Genomic DNA, 20422 nt, shown 5'->3' on the forward strand with positions numbered 1-20422 from the left:
TTTCCCTGGGGCTCTTTTGTCATTTAAATGTCGTGTCAGCCTTGGTGGGGGAGGTCTCTGGGTTCACCTCCTGTGCATCATGGCAGCTGTGAGTCATCTGCACCCCCAGTAACCTTGTGCAAGTCAAGGTGCACCCTGTTACATTACATGAAACTCATTCGGGTTCCCTGGAGTTGTTGAGAGTCTCTGGGACACGACCAGAGACAACAGGAAGAGGGTGATCTGGGCTTCTCCAGCTGGCCTGCTCCCAACACCACCAGGGTAGACGCGAGACAAGACCGCGACCTGCTCCCAGAGCTTCACTGGGCGGGAAGGGGCTGGGGGCGGGGCCTCCTGGCAGAGATGACAGCCTCAGCACGACGTCCTGCAACGCTCAGAACTTCCTAGAAGGAGCAGCCCTCTCTCTTACCCTGCTTCCCACTCCAGCGATGCTCCAAAACAGCTTGAGTCAGTAAGTGTGCTCTGGGCACCCAAGGTCCAGTTACCTGCACCCAGAGGAAATGCTAGATGGCCACCAGGCTCGTGCACCTTCTAACCAAACTGGGAGAAAAACAGAAAGAGAAACAAAAGATGGCCAGTTTGAAGGTCTTTCCAGCCCTCCGAAGCAGGACTCTGTACGCTCTAAAGAGTCAAGTTGCTCTGGCTTCTATTAACAAGCACCCCTTGTAAACCAGTAGTTATAACATAGAAACTTAGGAACATTACGCATACTTTATGCACATAAATTCATGTGTGCTGATGCGTACATGCTTTATACACGTGTGGAAGGATTTATGAACCTTGCAAACATCCCACTAGACTGCTAAGTACACCGTGTCAAAACTCTCCCGTTACCTTCTGTTCCGAGCACACGCTCTACCCTCGGCTCTGATTGTGGCCAGAGGCAGACACACCTCCCAGCAAGAAGGCTGGAAACCATGTTTGATCAGCTTCTTGCCTCCTTCGTCCCATGAGCCCTGAGGATGACAACCCCAGCTTCGCTCACATCCACTTCCTTTGTCCCTTCCCACTGCCATCTCCTGGGAAAGCGAAGGAAGGGGTGGGTTTTAAGCCCGATCTATTAAAAGCACATCCTAATGGACTACTGAACTCAGTCCTTCCCTCTGGCAACGTGCGTGCACAAAACCACCAGGGTAAGTTAGCAGCGCCCCTCCGTGACTGAGTCAGGACCCCGGCTCAAAACTTCCAACAGATCCTCATTGTCAACTCATGAAACGCCAGTCCTCTGCAGGCTGGGATCGCAAGGCTCGGCAGACGGGCCACAGCCTGTCCCTCTGGCCCCTACGCCCTAAATGAGTCTCGTTACTTCCACTCCCCGCCCCTATCCCTCTGCAGCCCTGTCCCGCCAGCTGGTGGGCGCCGCGTTGTACCTAAGGGCCTGTGGCTGAGCACCTGCATGCCTCCCAGCTGGGAGGCTCTTCAAACCCGGCTGAGTACTCATTCCTCCAAGCAGCCCCCCCAGGGCTCAGCATGAATTACTTTCCTAGGCCTGCCCCCAGGCTCCTCCGTGGTGCCTTCTTGTGGTCCCTTCTCGTGGTCCTCGTGTACCTGCCCTAGAGGGGAGTGTCCTTCAAGGTTGGGGGTCACATTTTTGTGTGTTTCCATCCCTCCCCCATAGCATCTTACTCAGGAGGCGCCCACTGTCTTAGTGATTGTTTGCTGAAGGGAAGAAGAGTCAGCCAGTGGTGCTCTCTGGTTTGAGTATCTTCCTTTCATCCCAAAGCAGACAGACGGGCACACCTCCAGACGGCAGCGCCACACACACAAAGGCAGGTGGCCATCTCAATCCACGAATGTCCCCATGTGCTGAACTAAAATGACCTCGCAGAGAAACTGAAAAGGCACACTTCCTTTCTTGTTTTTCCCTCCAAGAAGGTAAGTGACAGAGGTCAAGGCAAGAACAAGTCATCTTCTGAGCCCACGAAGAGGAGGAGACGCAGGCTGCCCCGCTCAGAGCCGCAGGACGCCCCGGTGGCAGCACACTGACTGCGTTCATGTGGTGGCGATTCCGCGTGTCACTCAGATGTGCCCATTCACGTGCCTCTGGTGGACATTCCCCTGCTTTTATTTCAAACAAATACTTGGCTTTTATCCCCTTTAGTTCAAAATGATGATAATAATCAACCAGAAACTATGGCTCAGATATTTTTGCAGCAGGAAATCTTTTTTCCTAACATAGTTTTTGTTGGATTAAAAAAAAAATCTCAGGATGTGTAGGAGCGGCTGCCCTGACTCTCAGTTCTCGTGTCTGCTGCTGTTAACGCTGATTTCCTGGAATTCTTTCAATTGGAGGACGGTGAACGAGGATTCAACAGGACGTTATTTTAAACATGGTGCTTGAACCCACAGCCGCCCTTTCTTCACAAAGGGGATTATGCCACAATTCTGTCCCCGTATGTCTTAGGTGGACAGCTATAGGGAGCCACCTGGGCCTGGAAGGTGAAGAACCCCCTCGGAAGGGTTGACGTTGATGTAGATGCCATTCTTGGGGTGAACCACCTCTGCCTGCCTCCCAGCCCCTCCTGATCTGAAGGATGATGGATGTTCAGCTGAAACCCAAGGAAATGAGTTTTTGCTTCCTCTCCATCCCTCACTTCCTCCCTGGTTTTCCTGCAGAAGAAATTTAAACTAGGGTATCTGCTAATTTAAAAACTCTCAGGGAGGAGGGCGTAGCTCGGTGGTAGAGCATGTGCCTAAAGTGCACGAGGTCCTGGATTCAATCCCCACTGCCTCCATTAAAACAAACAAATAAATAAATAAACCTAATTACCACCCCACACAAAAAATTTTTTAAAAAAACAAATAAAAACTCTCAGAGCAAGCTGAAAATTCTGCGGTTTCTTAGTTCATTCTTTGCTTCTTGGTCCAGTACTCTTACTCCACCTGACAGGTGGCTCTGTGGACAGCTGGGGAAGGTCCCCCCGGACACCTCCTTTAGCCTCCCCGAGGGCTCGCTTTGTCTTATTTCTACAGGCTGTTTTGTCTTGGTTCCTATCCGAGGCCGTGTTAGACCTCGTAACTTGCTTGTTTGAATGTCTGTATCTTCTGGAACCTAAGTTCCATGACAGCAGGCCTTTGTCTCAGCCACTGATGTGTCCTCAGCCCCAAGGACAGTGCCTGACACACAATTGGTGCTCAATAAAACTTGCTGACTGATTGTTGCCAAAGTTAGAAAGCACGGGTTTTCCTGCTTATTTTTATATATTTTTGCACAAGATGTGGAGCTGAGCAAAATGGTTGCATTAAGAAGCACGAAAATGTATCTACACAGCTATACCTACATCTGTCTATCCATCCATCCATCTGTGGAGAGAGAGAGGCAAGGATATGAGGCAAGTTGAGACTCACAGATCTGTGCGGCCGTGATCACTAAGCAAAGTCGATCTGTGACAAAGAAACCCGCCTATCGGACAAAGCCTATCGGCCAGTGTTCCTCCAGCTTCAGTGCACGGTGGAATCCTCCGGAACGCTTATCCGAGTGCAGATCCTGACTCAGGACGTGTAGGGGGATCTGCTCCAAATCCTGCCCTTCTAACAAGATCACGGGGATGTTGAAACTGCTGGTCTGAGGATCACACTTTAAGTAGTGAGGCAGTACACAAATGAGGGATATTTGAAATGACTGAATCTCTTATTTTGTCCTGAGGACCAAACACTGACCAGATAACAAAGTCGGCTTTTCTCTCTCTCTCTCTCTTTTTTTTTTTTTTTGCCAGATATCCTAACCCCAGAAAGTACACAAACACATAATCACAACAGAAATGATTCCAAATAAGGAAATAAGCAGCTTGGTAGTTGGCAGGCTACTTAATACCCTGGGAAAAATCAGGTTTGAAAAATTGTATGGAAGCCATTCCATTCCATCGGCTGTTTTCACCTATTTCTTTACGACACTGATACAAAACAAATGCACGCGGGTTGATCCGAGAGGAGACCCGGAGGCTTCGCACATGACTTCATTGCTTCAGAGGGGGCGGCAGAGGGAGAACCGTGAGCCAGAGCCAGAGGGACGCTCTGCACGGAGACGCCCCGAGCCTCTGCGCTGCCCCTTCGCGGGGAGATGCAGGATGCATTCGTCCTTCAGGCCGTTCACTGTGGCTAAGTGCTTCTCACCCTCGGATGTTTATGTACGGGGAGCTAAAGAGAGACAGAAAAAGGGGATGGTTCTGCATCAGAGCCACTGAGGGCCCCATTCATCGGGAAGGACCCTCTGAGCTCTGTGTCCAGCTAAAGTCACCCGGCTGCTGAAGGCTGTTCCCCGCTGCTGGACGGTCCGGGCAGGAGACCTCAGGGTGGGAGGCAGGGAGCACCTCTGAGACCCTCTGTGGGCGTCCCCTCTTGGTAGGATGCGAAAGCCGCCTCCTGAGGCTGCGGTCACTCAAACCTCTGGCTCGCTTTCCAGCCCGACCCCTCCAACGGCCACGGCCCGATCTGCTTCCCCGGTGCAGCTCCCTCTCCTGAAAGGTGGGGCCCCTCCCTCTTCCCAGGCCCTGAAAACTCAGGCACCAGGAGGATGGAAACAAACACAGGCCTCTACTGGTTCCCCTCTCCAGAGCATCCTGTTCAGGATGAAGAAGTTGTTCTGTCAGACTCACCCATCAGGCTGCCACCTGGCAGGTGGAAACGAAGCTCCAGGCCACTTCCTTCTGAGAAAATGAAAGTGGGCCCCAGGCCCTCTGATGAGCACGGGCCACTGATGGACGTCACACGTGGGGTTACTGCTCTGGCCACCTGGGAGGGACGTCCAAGCCGCCCTGTCACACGTTTACACGCTCACACACACACACACACGCTGTGCGCACAGCAGCTGGGGAGCAAGAGCCACTCGGTACTTTCAGATCCAGCAATGTCCTGCCGGGAGCCCCAGCACAGAAGTGCCCCGCCTGCTCCCCCAGCCCCCGCTCTGCTGTGCTCACACGCAGGACCACGCGGGCGGCCTTCCTAGGGTGCAAACTTAAGAAGCCCTGAGAAAACGGTTCAAGTCCACAGCTCTGCATCCCTGAAGCTGCTCCAGATTCTGTCTCATGTCTTGCGCCCTCACCTGTCTGCCTCCTTCTTGGTGACTTTCAGGTTCCGGGAATGGGGTCTCACTCTTGCTCCTCTCGTTGGCCGACGCCCATCTCTGCAGCTGGCAGACGTCCCCAGGGCCGACCCCTGCCCCCGTGTCTGCATCGTGCCTGCCTGCGTGGCCTGCCTCTGTGCGCACATCAGTCCTTCATCTGGGCCCACGGTCACCCCTTGGTGGCTGTCCCCCAACCCCACTGGTTGCCTGGGTGACCCTGGTTGCCTAGCATTCTATTTTATCAGCCAGACGGGCTTCCTGTCACTGGGGATCCTGGGTCTGTCTCTACCCTTCAACGCAGGGACTACCTGGTCCCATCCCCCGGCCACCCGGACCCTCATTCTGGCTTCCATCCAAGTCAGGAGATGAAAGTCTTAGATAAATAAGGATAGGACACTCCGTTCTAAGGCCCTGCTCGGCTATGTATGCTAACACTCTCGTATTATTCGAACCAAGTGACACCGCCTACGAAGCAGTGGACCTTAAAAGGTGGCCCTCATTCTCCTCCTGCAAATTTGTGTTCTCTCCCAGCGTTCAACCACATCAGAGCTCACAGACCTCACGTGACCACGTGGATGTTTCAAAGGGCACACGGGCGTTCCCAGGGAAATGGGAACGCTCACATCCTAACTCAGCACATGAAGAAGTATTTTAAACCCACCTAATAGTGTTCAAAGAAGCAATCCTCAATACCAAAATCATGTCACATCACGGAAGAGAAACTAGCCACTAAAAATAAACTTTTAATTGAAGCAAAGTATATACGTATGTATTTACCAAATAGAAAAACACAGCTATCAACAGCTTCCCCCCGAAGGTCTGTGGTTCCCCCGAAGGTCTGTGGATCTGTTTCTGTGAATTTGAGCTGCTTTCTGAAGCTGATTGTTTAAAGTGTCCACATCATCCTTCGAATCCACGCTTTATCTTCACCATGAAAAGGACAGGTCCTGGTCCCCAACAAGGATGCACGTGTTTAGGTCACTTGCATCAAAAAGGAATGACTTCCCTGGAGAGAAGGAGGGGAGCCAGGTGGTGTCAGAGCCGGAGACCTGCAGGAGGGGGGGCTGCAGCAGGGAGGCGGGGAGGGGGCGGGGGCCCCGCCCCGTAGTGACTGGGGGCTTCTCCTCCCCGGCGCATCCATCCCCTCGAGGCTGAGAGGCCACTGAACACACCAGCCACGAACCTAAGACTATCACCCCTGCAGGAGCAGGGGGCTCGAGCCGTCAAGGTGTCATATGTTTAAAAAATGATCAATGTACGTTCTCATGTGAAATGTTTCAATATGTCTAGAGTGAGTAGTGAGACTAATGCATTGAAAGTTTGGGGTATTTAAACAAAAAACTCCGACCTGCCTGGTCCTGGCTGGCAGTTCACCTGGGCAAACAGGCCACGTGGATCTGCAGGGTCACCCCTGGGACATCTGAGCGGAATCCACTGGAGTTTGGGTTTGGAGTCAGGAGAGCCGAGTCCAGTGTCCAGATCTGTCATGCCCAAGCCAGGCAGTCTCAAGTCCCAGCCTCCCCGTCTGTGCGATGGGAGTTTTGAACACCATCCTGTGTACCTTACAGGACCATCACAAAATTCAAATAATGCCGTGTGAAAAGTGCTCTGTGCATCCTGGCGCTGCTCGGGCGGAAATGCTGAGGCGTCGCACATCTTCCTAGTGGTGGAGCCGGTTCAGCGTGGCGCGCCCGCCCACCTGCCCTTGTGACCAAGAGGAAATCAAGTGCCCTGGGCGGCGGGGGCCTTCTCAGGTGATCTGAATGAGCGCTTCTCCACCTGTCCAGCCCCATCTATGGCCCCTCGGTGGATAAAGAATCTCATATCCTGAACGTTACTCATTGACAAACCAGGGAGGAGGGACTGAGGTGCCCCCCCGGAAGGCGGAGTTCAGTGTCAGGACTCCAGGCAGGACTGGACCCCAGCCCTGGAAGGATGTGGGTGTGAAGCTGGAATTCAGGCCTGTCCAATGGCTGGATTGGTGGCAAAAAAGGAGATTTGTGTGGGGCCAACTGCTATCCTGACCCTTTCACATAGGAATCCTTGTTCCTGAGTCTCACTGATATCGAAGGGGCTCTGGGGACCAGGGTTCAAAAGGGGGAGGGGAGACTTAACACAAAACGCAGGTTATTAAGACCTGCCTCCCAGAGGGTCTGGTCTGGGACAGGAGGCAGGGCTGAACGCTCTGGGCTGGGGATGCAATGAGTAGATTTATTTAAGAAGCCAGAGACAGGGCTTCTGACAAGTGGCATTAATAAGGAATTGTCTACTAGAAATTTCCAAGAAATGTGCACTTCCCAAGAGGAGGCGATGATCTGAAGGTCACTTGAGCACAGAAACAGAATTACAGCCTTGTGTTACAAAACCTCGGATCCTGCGAGGAGCCAGCAAGTTAAAGACACCGCTAAGGGTGAGGAAATATATTAATTTCCTTCACTTGCAAATGGTTGTACGGGCACCAGTTAAAGTTTAGCAGTAGCTGGTGGTACGGAGTGGACTGTACATCCATCCGTGCACTGGGGTAGCTCCCATCAGCAGGGTTCTAGGTAAGGAAACCTCTCGCCAGAGCTGTAGGTCAGCTACTGCGTGCTTCTGCTGTCCAACAAGTCATCCCTAACCTGGTGGTGAGCAGAGCAGTGGGGGTATCTGGGCCACACGTCCGTTGCCTTCAGCGGCTACTCCAGGCTTTCCTGTGGAGGTCGGATGGGGTCCCAGGAGGGGCAAGACCTCTTGAGACCTCGGTTTTGCTGCATTCTGTTGACCAAAGCAAGTCGCAAGTCCCGTCAGATCCAAGGGCAGGAAAACAGACTCCACATTTTGAAGGGAGGAGCAGTGAACCACCTTGAGAGGGACAGGAGCACAGGGAGGGGACAGCAGGGCCGCTGGGGAAGCCGTTTACCAGGTCCTCAGTCCACGGCAGCACATTCCCAAGCTCCAGCCTGGACTCTGGGCTCTGCTCCCACCCGAGGATGGAGAGCTCCACCCGGTTCCCAGACCCCGGCTCTCCCACCTCCCCGCGTCCCCCGGGGCTGTGCTAGGAGCTTGCGGCCCGACTAGCCTTCCCGTGGCTGTCAGTGGCCGCGATCCTCTGCAGGGGCCTCTGGCTGTCTGGAGATTTTACTGGAGGAGGAAACCAGGGCCGGAGGGCCTCATACTCCCCAAAGCCACACCAGTGGTCGGTGTAGACAGAGCTCGGCCCGCAGCCCGGCGCCCTGGGCTCTCCGCCTACTGTTTTGTGCAAAGTTCTCTGCCTGGATGTGAGGGCTCATGGAAAGTGCTGACCTGCCCCGAGTTCCGTCTGTGCATTCAGGAAGCCCTTTTAGGGGGAAAAAATTAGGCGTTGTGATGGTTCATTTTGTGCGTCAACTTGGCCAGGCTGTGGTATCCAGATACTTGGTCAGACATTTTTCTGAATATTTCTGAGCTGTCTTTTGGGTGAGATGGACATTTAAATCAGTGAGCTGTGAGTCGAGCAGACTGCACCGTCCAGTCAGCTGTCTTAAAAGACTCACCGCTACTCGGCCACAAAAAAGAATGAAATAATGTCATTTGCAGCAATGTGGATGGACCTAGAGATGATCATAGAAGTGAAGTAAGTCAGACAGAGACAAATATCGTATGATATCACTTCTAAGTGGAATCTAAAAAAATGACACAAATTTTATTTACAAACCAGAAATAGACTCACAGGCATAGAAAACAAACTATGTTTATCAAGGGGAAAGTTGGGGAAGGGATAAATTAGGAGTTTGGGATTAACAGATACACACTATTGTATATAAAATAGATAAGCTACAAGGGCCTGCTGTACAGCACAGGGAACTGTATTCAATTTCTTGTAATAACATATAATGGAAAAGAATCTGAAAAAATACATATGTATGTATGTGTATGTATACCTGAATCACTTTGCTGTACACCTGGAACTGATACTGTAAATCAACTACACTTCAATAAAACATAAAATAAAATATGCAGTGAGAAAAAAGACTCACCTCCTTGGAAGAGTGGGAATTCCTCCGCAGACCACCTCTGGGCTGAAACTGCAGCTCTTCCCCGGCCTTCCCTGCAGAGTTCGGACTCCCCAAGCGTCTCACAGCCGTGGGAGCCAGTTTCCTAAAATCACCCGATCTCCCTCCTCATCCTGCTACTCTGCTTCCCCGGAGAACGCTAAGGCGGGTGGAAACACGCCTTGCAAGGGCAAGCGCTGCCCTGGGACTCGAGATCCCGAATTAAAGGAGCTTAACAAGTGAATCTAGAACCTGTAGCAGTTACAGGATGCCGGATAAATCCTATTTTTTCAGCAGCTTAATGGGAAACAGAAACAGAAAATTCACGTAAGGAAGAAGGACAGGAAGGCTCTATCCTCGCGTGTTACTCCAGGTGAATAAGCAGAGTGGGTCGGAGCTGACAGACACCGCTGCACACCGACGGGCACACAGACGTGCCCTCTTCGCGCTTCACCTCCGTTGCCGCCACACTGCGCTTCCTCCGTTGTTTGTTTCAGCAGGGCTCCTTGCCACGGGCTCCCCGAAGGACTCAGCACTCCTTTACTTACAAAAGTCCGCTGTTTTGCCAAGAACCGGGAGTTAAAGATGGATATTTTAAAAAACACTATGACCTGTTTTCATTTTAATCACCCTGGGAACCAAGATTTAGGAACAATTTTTTTTAATTACGTAAACTGTCCTTAAATTGAAGATTTTTCTTCTCATCCGGTTGCAATAAAGTTGCCAAAAGTCTTTGGGTTGAAACCAAGGACAGCAAGGCTGTCGGGAAGGGAGTGCAAGCAGAGCCCAGAATGAGCGACCCGAGTCCAGCGACCTTAAGGAATCTCGGGGAGACTGCCCGGGAACCCCAGGCTTTCTGAGCAGAGCATCCCCCCCGAGCTCCTCGGCTGGGTGGTCATTGCCAGACCGACAGCCTCGTGTAAAGGTGACTCTCTGGAGCGCCTCATCAGAGCCCTTCTGCCCAGAGGGCTGGGAGGCCTTTTAATGCAAAAGCTCTTCAGGAGTAGCAAGTAAACCGGCAGGGTCTTACCCCAAAAGCCCGAGCTGGGGGAAGACACTTCTATCCCCTGGTCCACACTGCCACCTGCTGGTCGGCCGTGTCTCTACGCTTCCAGGAGCTCCAGGAGCTGGTATTTTATTTCTAAAATTCATGTACCTGAGGGGTTACTCCACTCTATCTCCCACACAGTCAAGGGAAGCCCTTGATAAACCAACTCATCAAACACAAGTCAGTCGTGCTGACTATGCCCTGAAGCGAAATAACAGTCAAGAAGCCGAAAGCAGCCAGGCGACTCTGAGCAGCCGCAGTCTCGTCTGGATAATTAGCACCTGCACTTGTCGGGGGTGAGGTGCCCGGTAATCACAGTGTGAGCTAAGCAGGTAAATGTGGCGGATTCGCAGCCGCCGTGATGAGGCGCCTGCTAATCACTCTGTCGGGCGCCGCGGCAGTTAGGGGGCTGTCGCGGGGCCTTCATGCATGCAGATAAGTGTGCAACAGGAAAGTGTCTCTGGGAGACAGACGGCAGGTGCCCGGGACGCGGCGATTTCTCACCAGCGGGGCCGCTGCGGCGACGGGAGCCACACAGGGAGGCAGGAGCCGTCGACGTGCGTTTGGAAAGCCCCCTCAGGGCTTTTTCTTCCCCCGAAGTAAAAGACAGAACCAAACGCTCTTTCAGCGGCCGCGCACATAAGGAGTTTGCAAAGTCCTTCTGAGCTTAGTGGTTCTTGTCCTCCCCTTTTAATCTGAAATTTACTCTCTTCTCATCACCTCTCACCGCTACGTACATAACGAAGAGGAAAGTCAGGAAGGGTGAGGGCAGGGAAGAAGGGCGCGGAGAAGAAAGACGCGTGCAACGCCCGGTAACTGTCACGCAGCGCGTGCGTTCCGGTCAGATCCCTGCGCCCGCTGCGGTGCGTTCTGAGACAAAGGGAGAGCTCTGCATTTGCTCTGCGAAGAAAGAGAAAACCGCAGGAAACGTCTGCAATAAATAGAGAGCTTCTGATATTTTCTGGTGAATAAATACCATGCGTAAACCTAAGTGGTGGGGGACAAACAAGGGGTGGGGGCTGAACCGAATCGCGGGCTCTGAAATGATCGGAAATCAGACCGTAAGACAGACGCCTGGTTCTGCATCCGCTGCCCCTAGTTTTCCGCGTCCCACGGATGTGGTTGCTCGTGGAGCTGGATCCCGCCCAACCAGGCCACAGGAGCGGGATCCTTCCCGACTCCTGAGACGACCGAGAGGCCACCACGAGGTTGTGAGGTGAGCGTGGCCTCCGCGGTGGCCGGTCCTGCGCCCCACGCTCGCAGCTCGGCCGGGCAGCGGCGGGCTGTGCGGGGGCCGGAGCCGGGCAGGCTCCGCGCCGGCTCAGGCTGGGCGCCGCGTGTGACCTCGCGCCCGTCCTGGGAGCCCAGCGGCCGGGATTCGTACCGCGCCCTCTGCTCTCAGGCAGAGGGAGTGAAATGACCGAAGGAAGGGGCTTCACCACTACTTAAATGCCCGGAGCTTATCAAGAGGACCATGTTGGCCTTTTTTCTTCCCCCAAAGTAAAAGACAGGCATGACCACGGGCAAAGACAGGAGAGCACAGAGGGGAAGACACGGGGAAGCAGCTCGCCGCTTCCTCCAGCTGCCCCCGCGGCGGCGGCCGCGCCCCTCTTCCCGCCTCGCCCCTGCTTCCCCTGTGCCCGCCCGCTCGCCGCGCCTCGGCCCTCCCGTCCTCCCCCGGCCCCCCCGCCGCGCGCTCGGCCCAGTGGCCCTCTTGCCTCATCATTGTTTTTTGTATACATGTATTTTTTATTGAAGTGTGATCCGTTTACAGCGTTCTGGTAATCTCTGGTGCACAGCACAGGGCTTCATCGTGCATGGACATAGATGCATTCATTGTCATATTCTTCTTCCCCGCAAGTTACTACAAGATATTGGATAGAGCTCCCTGGTGGAGGAAAGGGAGCCCTCCTGCACTGTTGGTGGGAATGTAGTTTAGTACAGCCGTGAAGGAAAACAGTATGGAGATCTCTCAAAAGACTAAAAATAGACTCACCCTATAACCCAGCAATCCCGCTCCTGGGCATGTATCCCGAGGCAACTCTAATTCAAAAACATCCATGCAGCCCCATGTTCACAGCAGCACCATTTACAACAGCCAAGACGTGGAAGCAACCTAAGTGTCCATGGACAGGGGATGGGTGAAGAAGCCGTGGTGTGTTTATTCAGTGTCTCTCTGTTCTTGCCCTGCAGGAGCACCTCCTCTCGGCTGCCAAGACCCCCCACCCCATGCCCCTGGTTTCCTCTTGCGTCTCCAGCCCCCTCTTCACCGCTATTTGCAAGGCCTGTCCGTCTCCACCTGGCCTCCATCTGGTGGACTGTTTCTTCCCGTCAGATTCTGCCCCCAGGCCTGACGGTCCCACCCTGTCTACGGTTACACTTTCCTGGGGGCTTTTATTAACTACCAGCCCCCGGCAAGGTGGACCACAATCTCTGAAGGAGTCTGGGGAACTCAGAACTTTCAAAAGCTTCCCAGGTGATGCTCGCGTTCAGCCAGGATGAACTCCTGGGTCCTTCCCCACTTTTATTAAGACGGTCGACAGGCCCCTGTCAGGTTCGGGAACAAGCACGACCTCACAGTGGCCGCCCTGGGGACCCAGCGGGGATCTACGCCCACAGCTCCTTGGGGCAGGGCCACTGGTCCTCAGACTTGGCTGCACAGGAGGAACTCGGTGGGGAGGTGGTGAAAGCGTCTGAGGGCTGGATCCAGGGTGTCCGGGTCTGACGGGTGTCAGGGATACAAGACTTACTGTGTGGAAACCAGGAAAGTCCTAGACAGTCTCGGGCAGACTGGGACGAGTTGGTCACCCTGCCTGGGTCCTGGCCCGAGGTTCTGGTGTAGCGGCACAGGACGGGTACTGAGGGTAAGCGCTCCCCGAGTGATTCTGGGGTGCAGCAGAGTTCCGTCTTGCGCATCGAAGGCCCCTGGAGGGCGTGTTAAAGCATGGACCGCCGGCCTCGCCCCCTGGTTCTGACTTGGTAGGTCCAGGAAGGCAGTTTCTGTGTTTCTAGCAAGTTCCCAGATGCTGCTCCCGCCCAGAGACTACGCTTGGGAAATCTCACCCCCGACTTCAGCTGGAGGTGCCGTCCTCGCAGCAGCCAAGGCAGCATCTCGTCCGGCCCCTACTTGCAGCTCCACACTCAGGTAACCAGCCGTGCCCTGGACCCTCCACCGGGACGTTCTCAGGCGCCTCGGACTCAGAACGACCACAGCGGAGTTCGTGGTCATCCTCCCCGAGGCCTGCTTTCTTTGATGGGCTTCGTCTGCCGTGGCTCAGAGCCGGGAGTCATCCCCAGACCCAAGCCACCACCCGCTTCTGTTGCTGTAACTACTTCCGGGCTCTGGGCGTCCATCTGCCTGTCTCCCCGTGCCCCGCCGCCACCCCGCCGCCCTGTCTGAGCCCCAGCGTAGACCTCTCCCTCGGGCGCCGGGTCTCCTGCAGGTCGGCCCCTCCACCCTGTTGTCCAGGCATCTTTCCAACATTCAAACCCAGTCACTCCCTGCCCTGCCCAGGTCCCTCAGCAGCCTCCCCCGCCCTCACATTCCCCTTCCAGGCACCGGTCTCTCCCAGGCCTTCTCCTGGGCCCCCCACCCTCACTGCTCTCTGGTCAGGTCGCCTCGCGCACTCGCCTGCCCTCAGTCCGCCTTCGCCTGCACCCCCACGGCCTCTCTGTCTCTCCTTGTCCTGAGGTCATTCTGCCCCCTCCTCTCGCATATCTGGGGCCCAACCCAGGTGAGCTTTCTTGTAAATGCCTGTCCTGGACACGAGAGGGGCCAGACGGAAGAGGACAGGTGGCTCCAGGTAACCCCTCCTCCACAGAAAAACAAGTCAGCGATGAAACAGCACCCCTCCTTCTCCCGGCGGTTGATCAGCTAGACTTCACCACCTACAGCCTAAGGGTCCTGAGAGTTTTCTCTGTTCACATACTTTGCAAATCCAAGACTTTTCCCAGAGGCTTTGGAAAGGACTCCCCTATGCCAGCTTCTGACAACCAAACGGCCCAGCCAGTTTCTCTGAGGGCATCTGGGGCTTTCACAGGGACACAGGCATTTTTATTGATTAAGTAAGAGTCCTTTAACTTCAAAGAATGGTGGGTGCATGAGATTAGGTTTCTAGGATATTAATTGGAGAAAATGGGGAGGGAGCCAGAGGAGGCTCAGACCAAGATGCAGGACGGACCCCCATGGTGGAGAGATGGAAGGAAGGAAGGGAGGGAGGGAAGGAGGGAGGAAGGAGGGAGGGAGGAAGGAAGGAAGGAGGGAGGAGGGAGGAGGGAGGGAGGGAGGAAGGAAGGAAGGAGAGAGGGAGGAAGGAAGGAAGGTAGGTTGGATAGGAAAGACTTCACACTGTGGTTCTCAAAACCCACCAGAATGTGGGTCCCCCGAGGTCCATGGAGGAGGCTCTGCAGAGGAGGGGTTTGATGGACTAGGGGTGCCAAGGAGACACTTAACATTGACTTTGCATCTTCAACTGAGATGAAGGCCGTCCCAGCTCCAGGCAGCTCCAGGGAGCTGACTCACAGCTCCCTTCCCGGGTCCTCAGACTCATTTCCAAACCCCCCTCCACCTCCCAGTCACCTGAGGTCAGCTGAGTGGCCCATTTCCAGGGTCCCCCCACTCCCCTCCCACACTACAGCCCTCCAGCAGACCTGTCAGCTTCAAGCTCTTCTCTGCAGAGCCCTCCCCAGCCTGAGAGCCGTTTTACCTAACAGCCGTCGTCAACCTTTTTTTATAAGGAGAAGACATGTAAACTGCCTCGACTAGCGGGCCCTCGGCCTCAGGGAACCCCTGTGAACGATACCATGTATCTCCCCTTCCCTCCGCCCCCCTCAAGTTCCCATGGCTTAGCCAATCACAGTGTTTTGAGGAAAGCCATTCTGGCCCCTAAGGAGGAGCCCGGATGCAGAGATGGGAAGGAAAGCAAAAAGAAGGAGTTGTGGTGAGTGTGTGTGTGTGTGTGTGTGTGTGTGTGTGTGTGTGTGTGTGTGTGTACATACATACATTATATACATATATAATGGAGTACTGCTTAACCATAAAAAAGAATGAAATAATGCCATTTGCAGCAACATAGATGGACCTGGAGGTTATCCTACTAAGTGAAGTAAGTCAGACAGAGAAAAATATCATATGATATCACTTATATGTGGAATCTAAAAAAATGAGACAAACGAACATATTTACAAAACAGAAACAGACTCACAGTCATAGAGAGCAAACTTATGGTTACCGGAGGGTGGGGGGAGGGAACGAGAGAGGGAAAGGACAAACTGGGAGTTCGGGATTTGCAGATACACACTACTATATACAAAATAGACAAACAACAAGGTCCTACTGTACAGCACAGGGAACTATAGCCAATACCTTGTAATGGACTATAATGGGAATGAATATGGAAAGGAATATATATGTGTGTGTAACGGAATCACCAGAAATTAATACAACATTGTAAACTGACTGTACGTCAATTTGGGAAAAAAGGACTGGGTATTCAGGACCAGCTCATCTAGGAACTTCACAGCATTAGCTTTTATGTTTCTCACCACAGCCCTGTGGGTGAAGGTGTCCCAGAGGAGGACACCGTAGCTCAGGGAGGTCCTAAGACTTGCCCGAGGTCCCCCTGCTGGACGGTGGGGTTGGGCCAGCGTATGACATTGGTCTTTACAAAGTGGTCACAGCTAAAGGGCTTAACTCTGTCAAAGAGCACTCGCCTCCTAAAGGCAGAAGCTGTGGTGAGAGGTTCAGATGCTGAAAGGAATTTGAGTGGCTAAATTAGCTCCATGTGACAGGCAGCATGTGACAGGTAGGTGTTAAACTTTCAATCCTCTGAAGAACTCCAGGAGAAGGCAGCTTGCCTTAGAATGTGGACATGCACCGACGGGACGGAGAGCCGGGAGCCGTGGGGAAGGGGCCTGGGCTGCGGGGGGCTGTTTGGTCGCTGTCCTGGTGACTCCGGCGATGTGACAACAGGCCTCTCGGGGGTCCTGCTGCAGGGAGGCAGGGGGCACAGCTGACCAAAGGCTCCGGGTGCTGAACTGACTTCATGCCCAGACGCCAAGTGCGGGAAAGAGGCTGCTCTCAGCCAGTGACCGGGCACAGCAGGGGCAGTGAGGCCGGTCTGCTCCCTGAGACCCAGGCAGTTTTGGCTTCAGGACTCCCCATCAGACTTGGGGGCACTTTTTGAGAACTGCGATGCAAAGACTTTCTTATCCCGCCTCCCCTCCTTCCCCCTCCCCCTCCACGGGTCAGTCCTGCATCGTGGTCTGAGCCTCCTCTGGCTCCTCCCCTTCTTCTCCAATAAATCTCCTGGAAACCTGCTCTCGTCTCGGCACCTGCTGCTTGGAGGGCCCGGACTTGGACAACCAGTAAGAGGAGTATATTAGAACATGCGCAGTCCATAAACTCAAAGGAAGACCTTAGCTTGCAAGTGCCCAGGGGTCTAGGCTGTGAGAACTGCTGGATGGCCCGTCGACTCCCCACCACCGGGATGGGCCAGTCCCAACCCCTTTCTGCCTCACGGGACTGACCTCACATGGGTCACAACCCCACCAAGGCTGCCTGTAACAGAAAGCGTAGTCCCCTAAGGAGACGTCAAAAAGGAGGAACAGAAGCTGGGTGAATAAGGAAGGCAAATGTCCTCACCGGGCCTGGTCCAGAATGTTCTCCACTGAGTGCAGACACGCCAGCCTAGATCCAAGCCCCACGAGCCTGCGGCGGAGCCCGGCAGTGCGCTGCCCCCTTTGCCTTCGCCTGTTTTTCTTTGTCCAAGACCTTTCTCTGGTGCCAGAGCCCCCGGCCTGGCCCTGAGCAGTGGGGGGAGCCCGGGGATGAACACAGCCGGCCCCTGGCCGGTGAGGCCTCAGCCAGTGACTAAGGGGCATGGGGGTCTACACACCCCAGCCCCTCATCCTTCCCGGCGAGCCTGCCCTGTCTCCCGGGGGACCGGCGGGCTGAGCGCCAGCGGCCCGCGGCGGTGACCTGCCTGATAACAGCCCATCACTCACAGTCTCCCCCTCTTCTCTTGATTCCTCACTCGCCCACCACGTTTCCTTCATCTCCCAAATCGCCCCTCACGCTCAGGTCCCTGATTGGGGTCTATTCTGGGAGACCCCCAAACTCAACCGTGGGACGCCGATGCAACAGGACTCCGCACTGCATGGTAGTGAGCGGTCCATGCGGTGTGCTGCCGCGCAGGTGGACCTGACACGCGGGATACGGAGGGACTGAAGCCAGACGCAGGAGGACACACCCACCGAAGGGGAGCCCATGATGCCAGGAGTCAGAAACGGAAATCAATGATAATTCAGAGTAGGGGGAGAGAGAACACACTGGCTGATTCTACTTTAAGTACAAAAGGCGGCCAAGAAAACCCATGCTGTCTGTGGTCACCTTAGGGGAGGGCCCTGGCTGGTGGATATGAGGAAGGCGTCTGGAAAGGCTCTCTGCGGATTTAGACGCTGTGTGCAGAGGTGAGTTAAATTTCGGAAAATCCATCAGTACTTACGATGATTATTTTTTCCGTATTTCTGTACATAAAGGAGACTTGAAATGTTTTCAAAAGACACAAGGAGGGAAAAAAAAGATCGTGTCTTTTGTTTGTCAGTCTATCCATCCATCCACCCATCCATCAAAGAACAAAATCTGAGCTCCAAGGAGGCCTGGATCTCTCTACCTCAACAAAATCAGTCTCATGAGCGAAACAGGCCAGTAAACACCATGGGAGAGTTAGGTTTTAACATGAAGGTATTTATTTCCGGGCAAAAGGTCCCATAGGCCTAATACTGAGTGAGGATCTTAGATAATAACCCTTGTTTGTCCCTTGAGAAGGCAGATAGAAAAACCAGTTCTGGGTTTGATGTAACATGCTTAGCCCCCTCCACTGCAAGAACACATTTCTTTACCACCCGCTAAGCAAGATGGGGCTGGAGAGGCAGAAGTTCCCAGCAGCCGGGAGTCGTACTTCTGAGACTGGTGACCAATTTGTCACCTTCGACAGCGGAGCACCCTCCGGGCAGAGCCCAGCACCCGGCCTCCTCTCCTCCCCGTGTCAGGCTGCATTGTGCTTATCTGGGGCCCCTTCTGAGACCAGACAGGAGGCAGGGTTCTCCTCCCTGTTGCAGCAAAGTCTGTTACAGCTCGGTGTTTCAGCTCAGTTGTCACAGCAACCTGGGTCCAGGCGAGAGACCGAGCAGCACTCGGAGAGTTGGAGAACTCAGGTTTATTAAGCCAGCAGGTCCAGAAGAATTAACACTCTAAGCACTGGTCCCTGTCTGTAGGTTTACACAGCCTTTTATAGGCTACCGGTCTAGACTTTGCAACATTTTGTAACATCATATGCAAACAGGGTATAACAAAGGAGACTAATTAGGAGCAAGCTTTGTAGAAATGGACCACTCAGGGGAGAGGAAAATGGACCAGTCAGGAGTGAGCTCCATGCAAATGAAGCACTACAAATGGACCAATCAGGAGTGAGCTCAGGGAACCAATAGAATCTTAGGGGTAAGTTCTGCTTTCCTAGAAGTAAGCCGTTTCAGAGTTTAAAAAGCGAGCTAATGGCTCTGGGCCAGGGAACCGGATGGTGCTGGCGGGAGGGTAGTGGCCCTTACCCCGGGGTCTTGCCGGTCTTTTTCGTGGGGCTTCCCACCTCATCCCCACACCCTAGAAAGCCTCCTGACAGCTCACAGCCCGCTGCTCGCCTTGCGGGGACGTGCTGGGCTTTGGAGCGATCGCTGTAAATTCACCACCAGAAAAGACCCCAAACTGAAAAAGTTATTACTAGTCTTCAGCAAGGAGTTCTACTTGTCGTCCAGCAGAGGGCACTAGAGAGGAGCTGGCCGGGCCGGCAACGCGGACCAAAGTCACAGCTGAGAAACAGCAGAGCGGGGACGAGCCTTGCACTGGGCTGAGAGCCGGCAGGGCCTCAGCGGCTGCATCACAGTGCCTGGGACCACGAGACCCACTTTGCGACTGTTGGGTGACAGATTTTGCTCCAGGATCACGTGGGGAAGGTCTTCCATTCCCACGTTCCCATCCCCTCACCTCTGCTCTCTGGTTCCCAGCGAGTTTAGTCAATGAGGTGAGAGAGGAGGGGGCAGTGTGGTCTGGGTGCCCACCTCCCTGCCTTCCTCCCTGGGAGCTGCGTCCAGCTGTCTGTGCCCCTCAACAGAAGTCTCGGAACTTTCCAGAACGGCGCTCCCACCATCCCGCTTTGCTGACCGCTCCCCTCCCCGCCCGCCGGCCCCTCCTCGGCCAGGGTTGTGCTGGTCCGCCTGCTCTGGCCTCTGGTCCAGCCCCATCCCTTGTCTTCCCGACACCCCGTGCTCACTTCCGTCATCGAGACCTGTCTTACCCTGACTTCCCACGAAGGCAGAGCCTGAGGTGAGGCACTGCCTTTACGAGGAAGCTCAGTCCCAGAGCAGGGGAGCCAGAGAGCGAGGGGCTGCGGGAGAGCCAGTCCAGGAGGCTGGATGGCTGGTGGGCCCGCCACTGAGCGCAGTCCTTTGCTCCGTTTCCACGGACTGTGCTCTCGGCGGGGGCGTAAGGGCAGTCTGCCTGCAGGAGGGAACGAGGCCAGAATTTGCCCCCCACCTTCCATCTCCTGCTCATCAGAAGTGCCAGCGCACGGAACTGCCCCCTGACCCCACGCTGCTCTCTCGGGAGTCACACGTGGGCTTGGTGCGTGACCCCATGGGGTCCCGGGTCACTCATTAAACTCCAGGGCAGGAGGTGAAGGCTGTGCATGCAGGCGCAAGGGGAGGTCCTGGCAGACTGCCGCTGTGTGGCTGGTGAGCGGCTGTCACCTGGCTCTCCTAGTGCCGTGGCACAGACACCAGGCTGCTGTCAACGCAGACCTGGACAAGGTGCCTTGTATGGTGTTCTCATCATACAGATTCAGTAGACATCAGTGACATGTAAAAGTAAAATGAAGTGAAGTTCGTAGGAAGTCATGAGTTTTGAATATTGATTACCTGTGGGTTTTTTTATTTAAAAATTTTTGGTGGAAAGAGGTAATTAGGTTTATTTATTTATTTATTCATTCTAACAGCGGTGCTGGGGATTGAACCCAGGACCTCATGCTTGCTAAGCACACACTCTACTACTGATCTGTACTCTACCTGTGTTTTTGATATGATTTATTTAATTGTAAGTTTATATAATTTAATTTTTTAATTTTATTTTTTATTGACATGGAGCTGATTTTGGAATCTAAAAAAAGATACAGATTTTATTTACAAATCAGAAATAGACTCATGGACATAGAAAATAAACTATGGTTACCAAAAGGGAGAGGTGAGGGGGAG

At 54.0% G+C, this 20422-nt stretch overlaps 1 long non-coding RNA gene across 1 annotated transcript; it reads right to left on the reverse strand.

Moving 5' to 3' along the window:
* Positions 1-5785: 5785 nt before the first annotated feature.
* On the reverse strand, positions 5786-10917 carry LOC140687352 (uncharacterized). Its single transcript, XR_012061590.1, has 2 exons — positions 9058-10917; positions 5786-6068 (listed from the first exon to the last, which is right to left on the reverse strand). It is a non-coding gene; the product is annotated as an uncharacterized lncRNA (long non-coding RNA).
* Between the last annotated feature and the right edge of the window lie 9505 nt (positions 10918-20422).

Source organism: Vicugna pacos, chromosome 19 (assembly GCF_048564905.1).
Source record: "Vicugna pacos chromosome 19, VicPac4, whole genome shotgun sequence".
NCBI lineage: Eukaryota > Metazoa > Chordata > Mammalia > Artiodactyla > Camelidae > Vicugna > Vicugna pacos.